The 17,529-nt window shown below is 44.4% G+C and overlaps 1 long non-coding RNA gene across 1 annotated transcript; it reads left to right on the top strand.

Annotated features, from left to right (window-relative positions):
* The first annotated feature begins 14,637 nt into the window (after window positions 1-14,637).
* LOC141372847 (uncharacterized) lies at window positions 14,638-17,120 on the top strand. The gene is made up of 2 exons (XR_012378342.1): window positions 14,638-14,852; window positions 15,929-17,120. It is a non-coding gene; the product is annotated as an uncharacterized lncRNA (long non-coding RNA).
* The last annotated feature ends 409 nt before the right edge of the window (window positions 17,121-17,529 follow it).

Consider the following 17,529-nt stretch of genomic DNA (forward strand, 5'->3'; position numbering starts at 1 on the left):
AAAGAACTTTGAGGAAGCTACTCTGGTCCCCATTTGCCAGTTAAATGTGACTCAGATGGGTAAAGGTAGTGTTTAGCAGGTGAAAGTGCCACTGCCATGATCAACCCTTGCTCCTTTGACAATTCCACCCTGCTTCTCTGATTTGTGCTGGGGAATTTCTGCAATCAGTTGGGGAGAACAATTGCATACTGTTTTTCTTTAAAAACAAAATCGAGTTAAAGACGGAGGCACTCACTCACCTCTTCAATGACCCAAACGCAGTCCAAAGAGAGTAAAGGGATTATTCCAAGTGCAAACCCTCAAGGACAAATAGGACATACTAGCAGCAAAATCTGAGAAGCCACAAAGCAGATGGATGATTGATATGACAGTGAATGCAAAAGGCTGGTCCAAAGCCTGCAGTGGGAAAGCCAGTGGTATAGGCTGGTTTATGCCACACGTGTCCCCAGAGAATCAGAAACTGGTGGGACTGTGCACCTCTGCATATAGGGACACTGGGGGCTCACAACAAAAGGGTTCTCTTTAAATAAGTTTAAGAAGCAGTTAAACCCCACATTGATTTCTCTATGAATCACAGCCAAGAGTCAGTTGCTTTACTGCAGCAAGAAAGCCTGGAGGTTTATTCTTTGGCAGAACACAGCCAGCCAGCCTTCCCTCTCTGTGACCACCCATGTTAAGGTGAATTAGGGTTGGCTTCCCACATCCTTTCTTTCCTTGGCTGTGTACTGGGCTCCCGGTCTCCTGAAAACCTGCTGAATCTGGAGGATGGTGATAGATGACCCAGGCCCTTGCAATGAAAGTATGGTCTCAAAAAAACCAGAGAAGATGTGCTGGGGATTGAGAAGGCAGGGTAGCCAGGAAGAAGCATAAATTTCCCCACCATCATCACCACAGAAATGCTGACACTAAAGGTTGTGGGTGAGATTTTTACAGTGAGTGTCAGCGTGATGCCAGACACCACAGACAGTTGTAAAAATGTCCCAAGTTTCCCCTGAAATTTCCTGGCAGGACAACTGGGCTCCATCCTTAGAGGTGCACTAGGTATAGTAAATGTCATGATTGGACAGAGCCTTAGCACCAGGGTGACCTGATTCTGCCTTCCCCTTGTTTGCAGCGAGAGTAAGGAACATAAGGAGGACCAACATTTATTGACTCACTGCAATCATCTGCTATGTGCTTTTCCTAAAGCAGCAAGAAAGAAAAAGCTAAAAGCCCACAGCCACTAGGGGTTGCTCTGGACAGCAGAGAAAAAAATTCTTTCCTGGCCTCTCTCACCTTCTACCAGCAGATGCTGCTAAAAGGGAGAGAGCATCTTGGACTCTCTTTAAAAATCGGAAGGAGAGATGAACCATGAGAGACTATGGACTCTGAGAAACAAACAGAGGGTTTTAGAGGGGAGGGGGGCGGGATGGGTTGGCCCGGTGATGGGTATTAAGGAGGGCACGTACTGCATGGAGCACTGGGTGTTGTACGAAAACAATGGATCGTGGATCACTGCATCGAAAGCTGGTGAGGTACTGCATGGTGACTAACATAACACAATAAAATAAAATTAAAATAAATAAATATTTTAAAAAATAAAAATAGGGAATGGGAGAATTTTTTTTTAAGTTTTTTCAAAGTTTCTGCTTTGCTAAAAGTAAGGATACGTGATGAATAGCTCACTAACTTAGGAAAACACTCCAATGTCCTTTTTAATTAGGAAAGATTAAGACTCAGCTGTAATCTACAAGGAGGAAGTTGACACCAAGGAGAGATAAAACTCCCTGGAAAATAAAGGGAGTTTTCAACCCACCCCAACCCCCCAAACCATATCCCAGGACACTGCAGGGTGGAAGAGACAGGAGGGCAGAGCTGAAGGGAGGGACCAATGCCCAGAAGATGGCGCCAGGCTGAGACCTAAGGAGAACAAGGCTGGAAATATTCCATGGCTGGGGCTGACCCAGGAAGCGCAGGGAGAGTGAGATCAGATATTCCCTCTAAGGGGTGCCTTTTGTTCTTTATGGGAATCACTTGACATTATTTTCAAAAACCAAGTCATTAAAGACAAGAACGGTTTTATTAGGGGGTCCTTTGGAGAATCGTGAGACTCTTCAGATGTCTTCAGAGCATGCTGGACTTCTCTCAGTCATTACAGTGGGGACTTGAGTTGGTCTATTTAGGTTGTCAAGGAAAGGATGACATGACAGAAGGCAGACGAACTCAGGGACGATAAAACATTGTCTCTTCTAATCATCAGGAAGATAGGAAGTGATTATTATTATTATTATTATTTGACTGCAGGGTCCCTCTTTGCTACTTGAGTTGTAGAGAATGTCCTTGGGTCACTTCTCAGAGTGTACGGTGGCATAGAATGGAGTCTAAATATCTGGTTCCTCTCCTCCGAAGGACTCCCCAGGTGCTTCACGTAGAGGGCAAGTTTGGCTCGAAAGGGTTATCTATTTCACTGAAGGTTAGGGAGTTTCATGGCTCGTAAATTCTTGAGTTGTTAGTAATTTCTGGCAGAAGTTTGAAGGTCAATAAGACAGGGTGAGCAAAATGCAGAATAAGGAGCTGGAAACTAACTACATAAGAAAATGCTGTGTTCTTGTTATCACAAGAACGGAGTAAGCCAAGAACACGTAATCTGATTAAATAGAGATGAAGTCTCCATAAAGACCATGTATGCATCTTTCCTGGTTACCTTGGTAACTCCTTTTTGGGGATCATGATGTTATAAGGAGAAAAAAAAAAAAAAAAAACTTGTACATGTGACCTAGCAAGAGCCCCCTGGAGGAAGGTCTGGGGAGAAGTTTGGGAGAGAAAGAACAGAGTTGGGCACAGAGTTTGGCCAAGGGGAAAATCTCAGGTGCTGCAGACCACGGTGCCCTCTGCTGCCTTGGGTATAGTCAGTGTAAATAATAAGCTAAGCATCTGTGGAACCACAGTGCTTCTCCTGCCATACTTCAGGCCTCCTGGCCCATGTGGGCACTTTGCAAGCCCTGAGCAGGGATGGTAGAAACTCAGACTCAGAGGGCTGTACCTCCCTTTATTATCTGCACAGCAGAAGGGGTCTGTGGAAATCTGGGTCAACATCCTTTCATCTCTAACTGGAAGGTGGGGATGTCCCCAGCCCCGACCTCAAAGGGGTTTAGGAGGATTAAATGAGTTAATACACAGAAAGCATTTTGAACAATGCTTGGCATGTAGTAAGTTTTCTTAATATGTGAGCTGTTAATATTGTAGTTGTTCATAGTATCTAACAGACAAAGTTGGAGTAGAACCCAGAATCAGCACTTCAGTGTCTATCTGAGCGTGATGTCTGGGATGGCAAAGAGCAGAAAGGGAGGAAAGTGTTGGTTTGGGGCCAGGTCAAGTCCAAAATGCAAAGCTGCTGGGTCAGAGTCCCTGGCTCCCAGAGAAGACACAGTTCTCACACCAAGGACAATGGTTCTTTGAAGGTGAGCTGAGCCACTTCCCAGGCCTATACTCTGTGACAAGGACCCTGCACCCTAGTGGGTTCAAACCTCGGGCCTGATTGCTTCGTTACCAGTTTGTTCAGCTCAGGCCCAGGAAAAAAAGTTATTCTCAAATATAAGTCAGATTCAGGAGGAACTGGTTCCAGCATCCATGACCCTACAGATGTGCAAACACTGTGCCCCTTCTCATCTTCTGACTCAGTTGTCAGGGCCAGCCCACTAGTTCCAGTGCCAACCACCCTCTTGAGAATGGATGTGGGTTGGTTGAATTGTATTCTCCAAAAAGATATGTTGGAGTCCTCACCCCTAGTCCCTGTGAATGTGACCTTACTTAGAAATAGAGTCTCTGCAGATGTAATCAGTTAAAATGAAGTCATACTGGATTAAGGTGGGCCCTAATCCAGTGACTGCGTCCTTACAAGAAAAGGGAAATTGAAGCTCAGTTACGGAGGGAATGCTGTGTGATGGCAGAGGCAGAAGTTGGAGTTGATGTCTCCACAAACCAAGGAACACCGAGGATTGCCAGCAACTACCAGAAGCTAGGAAGAAGCAGGGGAGGATTTTTCTCTAGAGCATTGAGAGAAAGCATGGCCCTGCTGGTACCTTGATTTCCAATGTCTTGCTCCAGAACTGTGAGAGAATAAATGTCCGTTGTCTTAAGCCACCAAGTTTGTGGAAATTGGTGGCAGCGGCCATAGGAAGATAATACAACATGGCCCCACTGCCTTTGCCTACCTCTGAGCAGGTCATGTTCCCTTTGCCCTCTGAGTACCTCTTTCTTTTTTTTTTTTAATTTAATTTAATTTTATTATGTTATGTTAGTCCCCATACAGCACATCATTAGTTTTTGATGCAGTGTTCCATGATTCATTGTTATCGTATAACACCCAGTGCTCCATGCAGTACGTGCCCTCCTTAATACCCATCACCGGGCTAACCCACCCCCCCACCCCCCTCCCCTCTAAAGCCTTCAGTTTGTTTCTCAGAGTCCATCGTCTCTCATGGTTCATCTCTCCCTCCGATTCCCCCCCCTTCATTTTTCCCTTCCTTCTCCTAATGTCCTCCCTGCTATTCCTTATGTTCCACAAATAAGTGAAACCATAGGATCATTGACTTTCTCTGCTTGACTTATTTCACTGAGCATCATCTCCTCCAGTCCCATCCATGTGGATGTAAAAGTTGGGTATTCATCCTTTCTGATGGCTGAGTAGTATTCCATTGTATATACGGACCACATCTTCTTTATCCATTCGTCTGCTGAAGGGCATCTCGGCTCTTTCCACAGTTGGGCTATTGTGGACACTGCTGCTATGAAAATTGGGGTGCATATGGCCCTTCTTTTCACTACATCTGTGTCTTTGGGGTAAATACTGAGTAGTGCAATTGCTGGGTCATAGGGTAGCTCTATTTTTAATTTTTTGAGGAACCTCCGCACTGTTTTCCAAAGTGGCTGTACCAATTGCATTCCCACCAACAGTATAAGAGGGTTCCCCTTTCTCCACAACCTCTCCAACATTTATTGTTTCTTGCCTTGTCCATTTTTGCCATTCTAACTGGTGTAAGGTGGTATCTCAGTGTGGTTTTGATTTGAATTTCCCTGATGGCTAATGATGATGAACATTTTTTCATGTGTCTGTTAGCCATTTGTATGTCTTCTTTGGAGAAGTGTCTGTACATGTCTTCTGCCCATTTTTTGACTGGATTATTTGTTTTTTGGGTGTTGAGTTTGAGAAATTCTTTATAGATCTTAGAAATCAGCACTTTGTCTGTGGTGTCATTTGCAAATATCTTCTCCCATTCTGTGGGTTGCCTCTTTGTTTTGTTGACTGTTTCCTTTGCTGTGCAGAAGCTTTTTATCTTGATGAAGTCCCAAAAGTTCATTTTCCCTTTTGTTTCACTTGCCTTTGGAGATGTATCTTGGAAGAAGTTGCTGTGGCCGATGTCAAACAGAAAACTGCCTATGTTCTCCTCTGGGATTTTGATGGATTCCTGTCTCACGTTGAGGTCTTTCCTCCATCTTGAGTTTATCTTTGTGTGTGGTGTTAGAGAATGGTCAAGTTTCATTCTTCTGCATATAGCTGTTTCTAACTTGGAGTCTTTGGAGAACAGACTGGGGAGGCATCAGTCCTTTCTTACAGAATATCATCTGAGTCCCTTAGGCAAAGTGACCCACCAGTCCCCAGGGCTCTGCATACCACAAGAAGCAGCCGACAGCAGTCCTGCAGGGAATAGAATTAAGTAGAAATATAATTTTGGATTCACCTTCTCTGGGTGGGGCCATCTGACAGCCCCTGCATGCCTAACATGGCCTAAAGATCAGCATAAAGGTGACACTTTACCTCTGCCTGGCCTGAGCACCAGGTGACTGGTTTGGGCAGCTTCATTTGGAAGAGAAAAAAAATAAATCAATCTCCAGTGAGTCTCTCCGATTTATTCCCAACTTCAGGATTAAAGAACTGAGGCTCAGAAAGGTAAACCAATGTGTAACAGTAGAAAATAAATTTTAATGCATGTGTATCTGGTTCTAAACAGGTCCCCTTTCTATAAACATAATAAATGTCCTATGCAAAATATGCCAAATAGAAAGAGGTAGGGAGTAGAATCAAAAGATCAGGGTCGCTTAAATGTTCCCCACAATTTTTGTTGTTTCCATGTGCATATCCAAGGAAGGGTGTGACCTGCGTGGAACAATGGCAGGGATTTTTTTTTTTTTTAAGATTTTATTTATTTATTTGAGAGAGAGAGAGAGCGAGCGAGCGCATGAGCATGGGGGAGGGGCCAAGGGAGAGGGACACGCAGACTCCCCGCTGGGCAGGGAGCCTAAAGTGGGACTCGATCCCAGCACCCTGAGATCATTACCTGAGCGGAAGGCAGCCACTGAACTGACTGAGCCCCCCAGGTATCCCTGGAACAATGGCAGGGTTAACCAAAGCTGATACTCAGAAAACACTAGAGCAAGGAAGAGACAGATCTGAGGGATCTGAGGAAGGAAAGGAGAGGAAGAAAAGAATAGTTTTAAAGGAAAGAAGGGAAAAGCAATAGGATAGAACAAAGTCTCTCACAAACTCAGAGGCTCCGGCTGTGAGTTAAGGCCCCAGTGGAGAACAGTTGGAAAAAGCCAGTCCAAACTGGAAAACCCCCAGCAATGTTGTGGGACCGAGCCAAACCCCAATGCCATGCCTTACATTTCTGGCTGTCTGACACACATTGATTTAATAACAGACTTCCGGAAGGGGTGGGGAACTGGGGAACCAACCCTTCATTAACTGTGCACATAGATGTTGTGGTTTCTCAGAGGCAATAATTAACAAGCCTTCCTCTTCTGAGTTCCGAGCCCACTGACAATAGATACCAGTGTTATTTAGGAAATAAGATATCAACTTCATCATGGATAAAACTGGATTGGAGAACTACAGCTTGGATCTGCTGCCAAGAGGAGGTGTTGGATGTTTTCCAAGTCTAGACCACCATCCCATCTTGGGTGGAGTTTGCAAAGCAGTAGACCTGCAGGGGAACATTTAGCTGCAACAGAAAAAGGCACCCCTTTGGTGAGAGCAGCCCCCTGGGTGCATGGCCTGGCACACACAGTGAGGGCTGCAATCTCAGCCCCCACTGGTCCTCATGGCCACGTGCTTTTATTAGTACACTAACCACTCAATTCCTCGCTGTTCTGCCAAGTAAGCACTCACTCCTCAGTCTGCACACTGGAGAAACTCAGCCTGGCTCCAACCTCCCGATCCTAACAGAGCACCAGGGAAACCATGGGCCTCTAAACCTGCCTCCAGAAAAGACCCTGGGTCCAGGTGTCCTGACAGTCTTGGAGATGAAGCAAACAAAGGAGACATTGTACTCCTTAAGCAGGCCTGAGAAAGTGAAGACAAAGCAGACCACGTAGACCCTATAATGGGCCATCACAGTCAAGGGACATCAACTCATGCAGAAGTTTAAAAAGTTTTGACCGAGACCCACAGTAAGAGATATGTTTTAGTTGGTGGGAATGCAAACTGGTGAAACCACTGTGGAAAACAGTATGGGGGGGTCCTCAAAAAATTAAAAACAGAACTACCGTATGATCCAGTAATTCTACTACTGGCTATTTATCCAAATATGAAAACACTAATTCAAGGAGATATATGCACCGCCCCTTTTTTTAAAGAAAGGCAGACTGCCACCTGCAGCACCTTATTTGGATATGTGTGGAGTCTTGGAAGCTTGACTACCCTAAGTTCTCTTACAGGTGGACCTTGAGAGCTTGTTTGGAGGTTCTAGCAGGGAAGCGCAGCTACTCCTATACCCTTGCCTGAAGAATAATCCTCCTTCCCGGGGGAGGTCATCTTCTTCGACTGACTAAGTGTGCAGCTTCGGGAGGGATGCACAAGGAGCAGTGAAGGGAGAGGTGACACTAGTGACAACGGGGTGACAGATGTTGCAGCCAGATCCCCTTCACATCCTATGCACCCCTATGTTTATTGCAGCATTATTTACAATAGCCAAATTATGGAAGCAGCCCAAGCATCCATCAACTGATGAATGGATAAAGAAGATGTGGTGTACATATATAACGGAATATTACTCAGCCATAAAAAAGAATGAAATCTTGCCATTTGCAACAATATGGAGAGAACTAGAAAGTATAATGCTAAGAGAATAAGTCAGAGAGAGACCAATACCATATGATTTCACTCTTGTGGAATTTAAGAAACAAAACAAATGAGCAAAGGAAAACAAAAACAAAAACAAAATAGAGAGACAGACAAAGAAACAGGCTCTTCACTACAGAGAACAGACTGATGGTCACCAGATGGGAGGTGGGTGGGGGGATGGGGAAATAGGTGCTGGGGATTAAGGAGCGCACTTGTTGTCATGAACACCGGCTGATGTATGGAATTGCTGAATCACTAAATTGTCCACCTGAAACTAATATTACACTGTATTTTAACTAACTGGAGTTACAATACAATAAATTAATAAATAAATGCATAGAGATATGTTTTATATTGTGATCCATCACACATGTGCACACACATCCCAAACTGAACTAAATCTTTCAGTAAACATATTTACAACATTCTCCATATTTATGTGATGTAAATCTCAACCTTTATTGATTTCAACCTTTAATCAGTCACAACTCCAGTTTGAAAAGTTCTGGTCTAGTGGAAGTCAAACTCCTACCCCATCAATCAAATAAATGATTCTTCCTTCCTTACGGAGGATTCCGTGACAGGGGTGGAGGGAAAAGCATGCATCACCTTCCTGATACTTCATACTTCATCACCTTCCTGCACGTTCTAGGGGCCCCAGAAACATGGGGAGGAAAAGACAATCGGAGCCTGCCCTGAGTGGTGGATGACAATCTCAGAAATACCAAAATGGTTCAAGTGCTTCTTTTTCTTAAAGAAACATGTTTTGTTTTGTTTTGGTTTGTTTTTTTTGAACTGTGACTTGAATCAAAAGTATTTTTTGTTTGTTTGTTTTTTCTACAAATATGCCTCCTGGATGGTTTCAAAGTGTGACCAAATCAATGCATTATCTGGTGATTCAACTGGAACAAACCAAAACAACAAAAACATCCTTCAAGCTGAACCAATATTTTGTTCCCTTCAAGCCTCAATGGATCCTGAGACTTAAGGCTTCTGAAGTGTTGATCCCAGAAGCAGGAGGGCCCTGGACTTCAGGGCATTCTGTCCCCCTAACTTGTAGCCTGTATCCCCATTGTTTTCAGTTCCTCTCAGTTCCTGTACGATCCCCAAACACTTAATGCCTCCAAGCCTCTGCTCACACAGCTCCTTCTGCTTGGACCGCCCTTCCTTCTACCCCTTGCCTCCCTGCCTGCTTGCCTCCCTACTCATCTCTCAAAGCTCAACTTCATGATCACTTCACTCATTAATTCATTCACTTTTTCAACAAACTTTAGTTGAAGATTCACCATATGCTAGAACCCATCCTGGTTTCTTGGGGAATCCAAAGGTGAACAACAGATGGTACTACTTGACACAATGCATGGCATTATTCAAGTGCACTAGGCACTTATAAAATAACGTGGTGAGGGTGATCATCCGAGCAAGCATACAGGGTATCATTAGAGCACAGAGCAGGGTCCCCTAACTCAGTGTAACGGGTCATATAAAGCTCCCTGGAGGAGCTAATGCTTGACCTAGCTGAAGACGTGGAGAGAGTGGGGATTCTAGGGGTCAGCAATAATGGAATTAAATATCATTATTCCCAATTTACAGATGAAGAAACAAAGGCACAGAATGGTTAAATCCATTTCCCAAGGTGCAAAGTTATCAATTAACAGAGCTGATATTTGATCTTATTGCACACTGACTCCAAGGTAGGCCTCTTAATCAGTAACTTGAATCATCTTTCATTTGCCATAGGAATTCAGACAAGAAGGCAGCACCATGGACAAATAGGAAAAAGAAACCCAGTGGGGTAGGCATGGCTCTTAGATCCACGGTGAAGCCAAGTACTAAAGCCCAGAGAGGATGCCAGAGGGGGTGGGGCTTGGGACAGGGGAATGGAGACAAACCCGCACGCACAGGACCTGTAACAGAGCATTAAGTCCTTGGACAATGAATTTATACTTTGTAAGCCTCCCTTTCTGTGTCTGTACGATGAAGCTAGCATTGTGTCACCCTGAGGGGCTGTGATGAAGATTATATTAAGTGTATAAGGCACCAAGCATAGTTCCTGGCACACAGCATGTGCTGATTCACATTACTTCTGCTTTCCCTTTGCAGCCCTTAGGTTTTCCCTCCCGTGCTGAGAATACATGCCAAGGTCCATCCACTTCCTATGCCACAGAGCGAGCAGCAGCCTGAAACCCAACCCCATCCTGGTACAAGTGAATCCCTGGCATAACCCTGCCAGGGAGTGCCTGGGAGCCGAGTCCCAGGGCACTGAGCAGAGCTTGTTAGAGTGGAAACGGGGAGAACAGGGTCAGTCTTCAAGAGCTATCCAAGGAAGCATGGAACCACCCACCCCCTGCAGGAAGGAACTGCTAATTGAGTTATTAATAATACTTAGCATTCTCCCCATGCTTTTCCAAGCTAATTAATTCTGCTCCAAATCCTGGAAAACAAATGACTGGGTGTGTTGGAGACAAGCTTCTGTTTCTGAGATAGAAGGGTGGAGAAGCTTTGTCCTTTGTAATGACTGGGGGAAGGGAAAAACTGTTTCACCACTTCCTAGGGTCAAGTCATTCAGAATTCACAGAGGGCTTTCAGTCCTGGTGGGGACTTACCCTCCACCCCAAAGACCTTCTTCAAACAGGAATAACCACCCAAAGGTACAAAGATACAAGGCTCGCCCTGCCCTAGGACACTGCCCAGAAGTGGCAGGTGTTGTTAAGCTGGTACCATGGTCTGGAGGTAAAAGTTTATCCTTCTATTTCCCCAGAACCCAGGGTAGAGCTCATGCGCCAGAAGACAGGATGTGTAGTTAGCTAGTCAACTCTGCTGCCCTTTAACTCAGTGGGGACTCACTTTACAGACCAGAATCTGTGGGTACCAAGAGTATGACCCGGTTCCGTCCCCTCACGGAAGTGCACAGTCAAGCATGAGACACAGAAGTAGCAGGTAAGCAGAGAGAAAGCTACAATAAAAAGAATGACTCCGATAAATGAGCACCAAGAACCTGGAGCAGTCTGAGAGGAGCAGAGTGGGGTCCTGGAGGAGAGCATGTTTGAGCTGTTTGGGAGGTTGTTTAAGAGACAACAAAACAAAGAAATGGAGAGGTTGGTCAAGTGAGGACTAGCTGTGCCGGTGCTTAGCGTCAAGAGGAAGCAAAGCACATTTGGGAATGTGCACATAGTCCCATGCGCTGTGGGGGTGGGGGAATTGAAATTAGACAGTGACTTTGTCATCACCGAGTGAAGACAGGCTCGTGGGAAAACACACAGATGTAGAGGCATGCATAATACATGAGGAGGGGCTCTGGTGAAGAAGAAGGGATTGAAGGAAGTTGACACTGCTTTTGCCTTTTGGGGAAGGGTCAAATCGGCGACAGATGAACAGGGGAGTGTCCTGGCTTGAGGCCAGAGGAAGCATTTCTCAGGCATGAACTTTTGCCAGAAGCTCCTACCCTCACAAGATTCTGATTCAGTAGGTCTGGTTGGGGACCAAGAACCTACACTTCTAGCGAGCACCCTAGTTTACACAGATGTGGTTCATCCACAGGTCTTCCTTGGGAGGTGTGGTAGAGAGGTCTTGGTGCCCAGGCTGGCCTCATAGGTACTCTGACTCTGGTCTGTGCTATTTGCAAGAAATCCCAGAAGGGGCAGCATCCACTGTGAGATGGGTATGGTGCTGCAGGGGAAACTTCCATACCTCCTTCCAGTGTTCTCCCTTTTCAAATCCAGAAAAGCTCCTAAAAGAAAACTTTCCAGATTCCATCCCTTGTAGCAAGGTCCTTGAGAGAAGGAATGCATCTTATTTGAAGGTACATCCCAGTTCCTAGAGCAGAGACTGCCCAGGTGCATTTCACATGCTTGTTTAATAAATGGAACTGATCTTCATTCCTCTTCTGAGAAGTGTCCAAATGTTAGCAGCCATCATGGTTATTTGAATGGATATAACCTGCATAGGTGACTCCCTATCCTAATTTCTCTCTTAAGAAAATGGGAGTGTGGTCTCTAGTTATTCTTGCACCACATTTGGCACAGGGACCAATGATTTCATGCGCTGGTGGGGTTCTGTTGCCTGTGCAGTCACTGCAAAGTGCAACGGACATAAGAAAACTCAGACGTGTGAATTTGCTAGTTACTGGCTACAGAACTCCAGGAAAGTGAACTACTGTCTCCATATTGCAATTCCTTCTTTCATAAAGGGAAGAAATTAAATAATGTATTCATTGGTTCATTCACTCAATAAATAAGAATCAAGCACATACAGAAAGACGACTATGCACTATCCTAGTTGCAGGGGGTCAGTGGTCGATAGGACACACTCCACCCCCACCCCCACCCCCACCCCGTCCTGATGACATGCTGCTGGATAAGATCACCCCCTCTCCATACAATCACCCACACCCAAAGCATCTTGGAACGGTCCTCCTTCTATATCCTCCTACGAATCACTCTGTCTAGATAATTCTACTCCCTAAATAACCCTATAATCAATCCCCCCTTTTTCCATCCCCATTATTGTACAGATATTCCAACCATCTCGTAAGTGGTCCTTGCCTTTCATAGGACCCAGTAAGTCTCTTCCTTTTCCATGGCCCCCACCCATGCTTCCTCAAATGTAAATCTTGATTCTGTTTCTACTCTGTTTATTTGCCCTCCTTGACTCCCTGAAGTCACTGGGTCATAGTGATAATTGTTCTAAAGGGCCTTGCACACTGTAACTCAGTGACTCCCAGCAACCATGCAAAGTAGTTTCCAGCCTGTCCCCATTTGTGCTGGTTATTTGTCTGGTCAGTGTCAGCTCCATTCCTGTCCTTTCGGGTTCTCCTTGATATTGCAGGGGGTGTGGAAGCCTGCAAATGACAGTTCCCAGGCTCCCTGGTCCACTGCCCTCTGGCCGGGCTCTGCCAGTGGGAGGCACTGGGGAGAGACTGGAAAGCTAGAGGAAGGGAGCAGCTTGTCTGTGCCTTGTTTCGTTTGCTCCCCACTCGTGCTTCCCCACAATGGTAGTGGTCCTGGTGGGCGAGCAGCTTCTGGTCTGCACAGCTGTAGGGCCTGCCCGATGGCGGTGGTAGCAATGGCCCACCTAGCCGATGCGCAGCACACACAGGCTGGGCTCCTCCTGCAAAGTCCGGTAAGCACCTCCTCTCCTCTTTGCATTCTTTCCTCCCATTTATTCTTCCATCTCTTCCCAAAGACTCTAACTAATGATCTGCATTGACTCTCTCCCTCACTGCTGGAAATACCTGCAGTGTGTTCTGTTTTCTTGACTGCATATTGATGGATACACCACTTAACGCATGAGAAACTGAGGCACAGAGGGGTCGAGTAACTTGTCTCAAGTTCAACAGCTAGGGGATACCAGAAAGCACTGATAAAGGTGGGGAAAAAAAAAACAACAACAGATACTACATGAAGTCAGAGTTCCTTAAACATGTCATTCAAAGCCCTTCATAACTGTTTTCCTGTCTGCACCCACACCTCACAGTCTAGTTGGAGAATGACACCTGGTAGGGGATTGTGTTCTGTTCTTATTTCTGTTGCTGAATAAATGAATGAATGAATGCCAAATGTACCAGACTTGTGTAAAACCCCAGCAGGATCTGTGACTGTAGCAGATGTCTGATGGATCAGTGAAGAAGCACATAAACAAATGAGTGAACTCTAAGCACAGGAGCTGACCTGAGAAGCCATCCACTACCTCTGTATCCCTTCCAGTCTCGGTATCAGAGTGTGCCACATCCAAGACACTGAACATTCGCATTCCTTACACAGAGCCAGCGTACAATAAATACACATTTGTTAAATGAATGGGTGAATCAATCAAGCAACAATGTGATCAATCAAAGCCATGGCTCAATGCTGTTTGGAATTCTAGTTTATCAAAATATAAAATTTTCCAGGAGCATGGCACAAAAAGAAGCATTACATTTTCCTAAAAACAAAAATCTTCAATGTAGCAGCCCACAAACAATTAGATGTTAATGTTTCTAACTTGAAAAAAAAAAAAAAAGAAGCCACAGTTAATCTCGGGGGACATCCTGTATGAAAAAGGAAAAACAATGAGTCATGGATTCTAACTTCCTATTTATAATCTGGGTCCACAAATGATCTGTTGCTAAAGGAGAAGAAAGCCATTAATCTCCCAACTCAGGGAACAATTTTATATTTTGAATAAAAACAAAATAAACAGCATTAAGGAGAGAAATAAATCAGATATGCAGTAATTAGTTTGAAAGGGCCGGATTTTCCTGCCTAACACTCTCTTTGGAACTTAAGCCTCATCCATCAAAGCGAAAGTGTATCCGATGACACGGAGATTTTCCATTCCCTTTTCAGACAAAATTAGTCAGTTGATCTGAATAGTAAATTGACAGGACCCAGCGGGGGGCGGGGAGGGGGGAGTGATGGGGCTATTGCAGAAGTGGGATCTGATACTTAATAACATTTGGTGAAGCCCAGACTCCTGTGCTTTTAACCTCCTACCCTCTTTTTATTCATCAAGTTATTAGTTTTCTATCTGTGAAATCTTAAAAGACCGAGGATTTTTAAAAATAGAATCTAAAAGGCACCTTATCCATTTTCTAACCCAGTGTCCTTATTTCACAGATGTAGAAAGCTCAGCCCCGTGACAGTAACTGACTTGCTTAAGTTTGCGCAACAAAATCCGCTGAAACTCCAGAACCCACATCCTCCCAGCCCTTTCTCACAAAGCTCAATAAAGACAAAAGCTCCAACAATCATAAAGGGGCTCCTGACTTCAGGTGAGATCTTTGATTTTTTGCACCACTTTCTGGATGGGAGCCCCCTTTATGCTAAATTATGGAGAGGGTCTACTTCCCTTTCAGATTCTACACTCTGTAAGCTCCCTCAGCCATTTTTCTGTCCAATCAAAAACCTTTCTCCTCTATCACTTGTTGGTACCTTATTCTGGATTCTAATTATTATATTATATCCCCTCTCCCTATTATTTTTGAATGTCCTACTAGACTTTTTTCAGCAGCAGTTTGGTTAGTAATTCATTTGAGGCACAAACATAATACGTCTGTCCAGATATATTTACAAATCCCTGCATAGGGGTTTTTAAAATATTGTGAATAGAGCTCTGTGTATAGCATGTCTTTTTCCTCTCCCACAATCCCAGCTATTTGGTTTGGGTCTATATATCCAAAGATTAATGATCATATCAGTGGAAAGAGCAGGGAGATGTAGAAAGATTAAGGATCTCATCAAAGCATTGATTGCTAATAATAATAATATTGGATAATATTAATTATATACATAATTTCTAATAATATTAATTATCAGAATAATTCAAAAGTTGGCTATAAGCTATATGCCTATCCATAATGAATAATTAAATTATCATTCATTCATATAACAAAAATCTATTTAACCATGAAAATGATTCAGGGAAGCACATGTATTAACATCGAAAGGTGTTTGCAGTGCCTGGGTGGCTCAGCTGGTTGGGCGTCTGCCTTCAGCTCAGGTCATGATCCCAGGGTGCTGGGATCGAGTCCCATGTCGGACTCCCTGCTCATCGGGGAGTCCCATGTCGGGCTCCCTGCTCACTGGGGAGCCTTTTCCCTCTCCCACTCCTCCTGCTTGTGCTCTCTTTCTGTCAAATAAATAAATAAAATCTTTAAAAAAAATAGGTGTTCAAAGTGGATTGTTAATATGGGGAATGTGAAGATATATCAAGTGACACTTAATATATGATCCTATTTTTTACCAAAAACAAATGAGCAGATTTTTACTGAAAAAACTATGTAATGATGTTTCCAACTTTTTGTTTGTTTGTTTGTTTGTTTAAAGATTTCATTTATTTATTTGACAGAGAGAGACACAGCGAGAGAGGGAACACAAGCAGGGGGGGTGGGAGAGGGAGAGGCAGGCTCCCCGCCGAGCAGGGAGCCCGATGCGGGGCTCAATCCCAGGACCCTGGGATCGTGACCTGAGCCGAAGGCAGACGCTTAACGACTGAGCCACCCAGGCGCCCCTGTTTCCAACTTTTGTATTGCATTTTATAACAGCACATAGATTCCTTTTGCTATTTTAAAATGCAAAGTAAAAACGACTCGGGCCATTGCCCTGCACAATTCGAGAAACAAGGTAAGAAATGATGCCTAAGTGTTCTCACTCGGGGAATATGTAAATACTGGGGCAAAGAAGAGGGTTCTGGGTGGTCCCATCCTCCTTCCCAGGACCATGCTTTATTTTGCGTACTGGTTTTGTTTGTTTTCATACATGACGTTCTCTTTGAACAAAACCTCCCAAGGGCAGATCCATGTGTTCTGCTCAGTTTCCTTCAGTAATGATCGGAATAAGTCCTTTTCTATGGGTATTTTCTTGGTGTGGACAAAAGTAGGAACATAAACAGTCACTGAAAGGCTTTGATGTATCAGGTGTCGTCCTAGGACTTTTCCAGAAGGTATCCTGTTTGTCCTCAGCTCTGAGAAGCAAGTATGATTTCCTCTAATTTTGAAATGCAGGAGTAGAAGCTCAGATTTGCAGCGACCTGTCCATATTCTCTCAGGCAGACCATGGTGAGATGGAGAAAGGAACCCAGAGCCAGGAGAAACAAGTCCCGACTTCTAGCCAACTCACAGCATGTGGTCTACCAATGTGGCTGGTGTTGGGGGTTGAACTGTGTCGCCTCCCCAAATTCATATGTTGAAATCCTAACCTCTCTCAGTACCTCAGAATGTAACTTGATATGGAGATAGGGTGTTTACAGAGGTAATCAGGATAAAACAAGGTCATGCTGGTGGGCTCTAATCCAATATGACTGTGGTCCTAATTCTAAGAAGGGGAAATTTGAACACAGACATGTACAGAGGGAAGACCATGTGACCAGGTGAAGCTACAGGGAGAATGCCATGTGAACATGAAGGATGACCAAGCCAAGGAGAGAGGTCTGGAACAGAGCCTTCCCTGACAGCCCTCAGAAGGAACCAACCCTGCCAAGACCTTGACTTTGGACTTCAGCCTCCAGTAGATGAGGCAATAAATTTCTGTTGTTTAAGCCACTCTGTCTGTGAAACTTTGTTACAGTAGCCCTAGTAAACCAATATAGCTGGTCACCCTGTGAACGCAAGACATGTCAGTTTTGATGGGAGAAGGGGTACCCCTAAGAACACAGGGAAGTTTGAGGCCACTATATAGCTTTGAGGAATGGAATAGAGACACAGAAGGCTTTGAGAAATGGAACAGGGAAGAGGGGGAACATGCCCAGTAAGAAAGAGGCCCCACAAAGCCTTTCTACCCATGTGGCCTATGCCAGCCCTATGACCAGGAATAAATCCACAAGGTAAATTATTCAGAATCGTGTATATTGGGGCCAGAAATGCATTATTTAATTTTTTTGCAGCAGATGTACCTTTTTAATTTGGTTTTATTTTAGGCTAAAATTACAATATTAAATTTTAATATTCAAAC

Source organism: Callorhinus ursinus, unplaced genomic scaffold, assembly GCF_003265705.2.
Source record: "Callorhinus ursinus isolate GAN/ISIS: 27379988/994484 unplaced genomic scaffold, GSC_fseal_2.0 scaffold5, whole genome shotgun sequence".
Taxonomy (NCBI): domain Eukaryota; kingdom Metazoa; phylum Chordata; class Mammalia; order Carnivora; family Otariidae; genus Callorhinus; species Callorhinus ursinus.